This window comes from Brassica oleracea, chromosome C4, assembly GCF_000695525.1.
Source record: "Brassica oleracea var. oleracea cultivar TO1000 chromosome C4, BOL, whole genome shotgun sequence".
NCBI classification, from domain to species: Eukaryota; Viridiplantae; Streptophyta; class Magnoliopsida; order Brassicales; family Brassicaceae; genus Brassica; species Brassica oleracea.
Window position 1 is genome coordinate 15,303,036 of NC_027751.1, and position 4,181 is coordinate 15,307,216.

Sequence of the window (4,181 nt, forward strand, 5' to 3'; positions counted from 1 at the left end):
TTAAAATATTAAAAAGATAATTACAAATTGGATTAAGCTTATAATTTGAAGTATAGTTTGGTAATGGGTCACATTAAGACAACATAAAATTTTGCACCCCGACTATTATTATATTTAAGGCCCAAATATAAAAAGATGATAGTATTATTTGTTTGCAACCGATACTTTGTATATGATGAAAGTTAGGTTAACGTAATATATATCATTAACTACTACGAAAGGTCATTATTAATATTTTTCTAGACTACGAAAAAAAATTAGGCAGGGGCCAAAGCTTTTTCTTAATCTTCAATATAAATTTCATAATATAAGTTTTAAAGAATTATGTTGCAAAGAAAAATATTTGATATATAAGTTCATTTGGTAATAAAAAATAACTTAATTTCTGTATTACTTTTTATATAAATTTATTTAGGCGAGGAAAGCCTCAGAACCTAACAATTTTTTTTTTCTTTTATTAACAAATTTTTTTGAATAGTTGCGTTTCTTTGCTATTTTTTATCAAAGCATCTATTTTCTATTAATAAAAAAACCAAAACTTAAAAAACCATTAGTTTCCGATTTATAGCAAAATCATGCAATACTTAGGCCATAATATATAGAAAACTTTGATTTAAATTGCTGTCCAAATAATACAGACTAAAAGCATATCTTACACTTATAAAAAATCATTATGTTGGATCACAATATAAATCAACCTTGAGCCATTTAAAAAAAACTCATTTAATGAGATCGCCGAGTATTAAGTTTATCATATCATATATGTTTGGATTAATATAATGTTTCCTATCAATTGAATATTGGACTTACTAATATTTCAATTGATTCTTATGTTGCCATATAAACCAAATTAACATCCAAATTAAGTGACACCTAAATAAGACTCTTTTTTAATTAATACAAATTTAAAGTTATAACTTTTTAAATGTTTCTCTATTGATATATAGGGGATGTGTTGTCAAAAAAAAAGTTATATAGGGGATGTTTGTTGCATCTCTCTCAAGCTATTGCGTAATTTATTTGATCTTGCATCCAATTACATGAATCAACAAGTAAAAGACTCTTAATTGATTAGTTAGATATGCCGTAAGACAAAATAGCCTTATTGTCTACAATTTTTTCATTAATTTTTAATGTTAGGAGTTTTCGAGGCTCCTAAAACAAATGATGTAGTATAAAATATTGTCGAACTAATTCTAAGAGATTTCAAAGCATTGAAAATGCAAGTACTCACTTAATCTAAGTACAACCGGTGATTTAAAAGATTTATAAACTAATGATTAATGCTAATGCAGTTTCAGAATAATAAAAGCGATAAATGAAGTAACTTTCTTTGCTAAGGGAAGAGAGAACTCATGGGCATAGGGATTAGACCTTGGGTGATCAAGTTTCGAACTAAGGATGGCAAATGATCAATCAAACTATCAACCTTAAGCTTAGACACAGTTCTAAACAAGCTCTACGTCTAGATGAATGTTCATTTACTAACACATTTCAAAAATCAAATGTCTTTGGTTGAATAATATGAAAGCAATCATTACTAACAAGTCTAATGGCTATCTTAGCACATCTAACAACAAATGTCTTTGGCAAAGTATGCTAAAAGCTTAGAAGAGTTGTCTCAGGCATTTCATCAAACACCTTTTGGGTGGAAAATGCCTAAAGATCAACTTTTGAGAAGCCAACTCAGAAGATGCATTATGAATACTCTACCAGCAAGGACTAAGAATGATCTACACTAAAACATCCTAGCTCTAACCTAATCACCCTTAATCTCCCTAACCCATGAATTCAAAAAGTGATTACTCACTAATCTCCATAATTCCTCTTAAACCCATATTGGATTTCAGATTAATCATGTAGAGAAATACAGAGAATCGATATGAAAATAACAGGATTGCAATAACAGAAAATGATCAATTGAATCAAAGAGATGAACTTTCCAAGAGGTTTTTGGTGGTTTTCTTAAGATAAAAGATAAATCAGCCTCCAATGGCTTACAAAAGGTACTTAAACATAGGTTTAGAAAGTGTAAAAATGTGCATAACAAATGACCAAAAGGCCCTTGATTAATCATAAGTTCGACCAAATAATTGAAGCGCAGCGACCTCGGCACGTCGCTCCGGGAGGTCGCTCCCGGCTCGTTTTCGACACAAACCCGAGCGACCTCTGGGTGGCGCTGTGGTGAGGTCGCTCTGGAGCTGGAGCAACTTTGCCTTGTCGCTCTAGGAGGTCGCTCCGAAACGGAAATGGCGAGTGACCTCTTGTAGTCGCTCTGGTAAGGTCGCTCTCAGAAATAGGGCACAGCAAGTTCATGGCGTCGCTCCGGTAGGGTCGCTCCCATGCACTGCTCGTCCAATGATCACCTTTATCACCTCTTTTGAGCTCCAAACGCACCCAAACGTCTCCGAGAACTCCATGTGGTACTCCAATACCTAATAAAGACTCATGCATGAAAAATGCAACCTAAACATGGCTAAATCCTAGTCTATATGATCAAAATGCACATGGGTGAATGAATAACACAATGGAAATATGCAAGATATCAACTCCCCCAAACTTGTTCTTTAATTGTCCACAAGTGAACTTTCTAGAACTCATAGGGAGAGATGTTTGAAGGTGGGAGCTCATAGCAAAAAGAAACACATCTAGCACTCAATTCAACATCTAAATCCAACATGAGCACACTCTCTTATTACACTCTAGTTTCTCTAGGCCTATCTCAACTCCTTTTGCCCTTACAATCATCATCAAGCATCCACACATTCAAATCAACCAACTCTCATATTCATTAAGCAATATACATCAGGTGAATTCTTGCGAATGGTCAATTGGTCCAAATCATTTGGTTGGGTAAGGGAAAGCTTTTTTATTCAAGTGAGTCAAGAGGTTAAAGATACATGATCTTTAAGGTGGTTTACTCTCAAGACAAGTAGCCTTGACATTGCACATAATATATCTAAGAAAGGGATCAACTCATGCATACAATGCTCAATCTCCATTGTTCTACCCTTTTCCCAAACATACAAGTTACACAATCATTTCCCCATGTCAAACCCAACTCACATCTCTCACCAAAAGATCCTAAGAACATTAACTCCTTCTCTTTGAAATCTACAAGAGATTTTTCACAACCTCAAAACATTTCTTAGCTTCTAACAACTTTGCTAGCCCCCTTTTTCTTTTATTTTTTTATTTTTTTATATTTCTTTTCCCCGGCAACGGCGCCAATTTGATGTTAGGAGTTTTCAAGGCTCCTAAGACAAATGCTCACTCATCAAACAATGAAAGCTTAAAAGGAGGAAAGAGTTTTGGGAGTGGTCTACCACTCGAGTTTGTCAAAAAGATTGGCGTAAAGGATGTGACAACTCAAGTGTGTATAGCCATGACTTAGTACACAAGGGACCATAAGCAAGAAGCATTAAGTTCGTTCAGTTCAAATAAGGTTGTAGTTGGCTTCAAAGATTGAGTTTCAGCAACTAATGAGATTCAGGAAGAGTTTTCAAGGCTCGAAACATACAAGGCTTTTTGAGAGATGCAATAGCTATTCGAGCGCGAGGTAGTGTTCTTTACAAGGTATTTTAAATCATTGCTCCCAATGCAAGTGAATGCAATCTATATGCTCTAGACTCTCCTAAAAATGCAAGTGATGTAATCTATATGATTTTTTTAATGCAAAAAGTATGCAAGATTCTATCCAAAATCATCAAAGCAAATATGATCAAATACTTGGCACCTCCCCCAAACTTAAGTTACACAGTCTCTGTGTTGTCAAGTAGAGAGAGATATCCAAAAGAAAGCTAATATGAAATGGTATATACAAGGGAAAGTGATGAAGTACCTTCTACGGATAGTGAGTAGGGGCAGATGCCCCAGCATCGTCGTCGTCAGGTGGGAATGTGGTGTAGTAACCACCTGTTGCTGAGCTGTAGCCTCCAAACCATGGCTGGCTCTGAACCTCGTCAATCTCGACCTCATTATCAGAAGAGGCTAGGGATGGGGATTTGTTTCCTGAGGCGGAGGGTTCAATGGGTGGGTTCCTCCACTTGCGCTGGAGCTGTCTAGCAGTGAGGGGGAAACCAAGATCCACAGGTTGAGGTGGGGGCTGGGGGACTGATGTGTTCGCGAAGGTGAAATCTGCTCAGCTACATCCAGCTATTCCTCCCCTGGTCAAGACATCA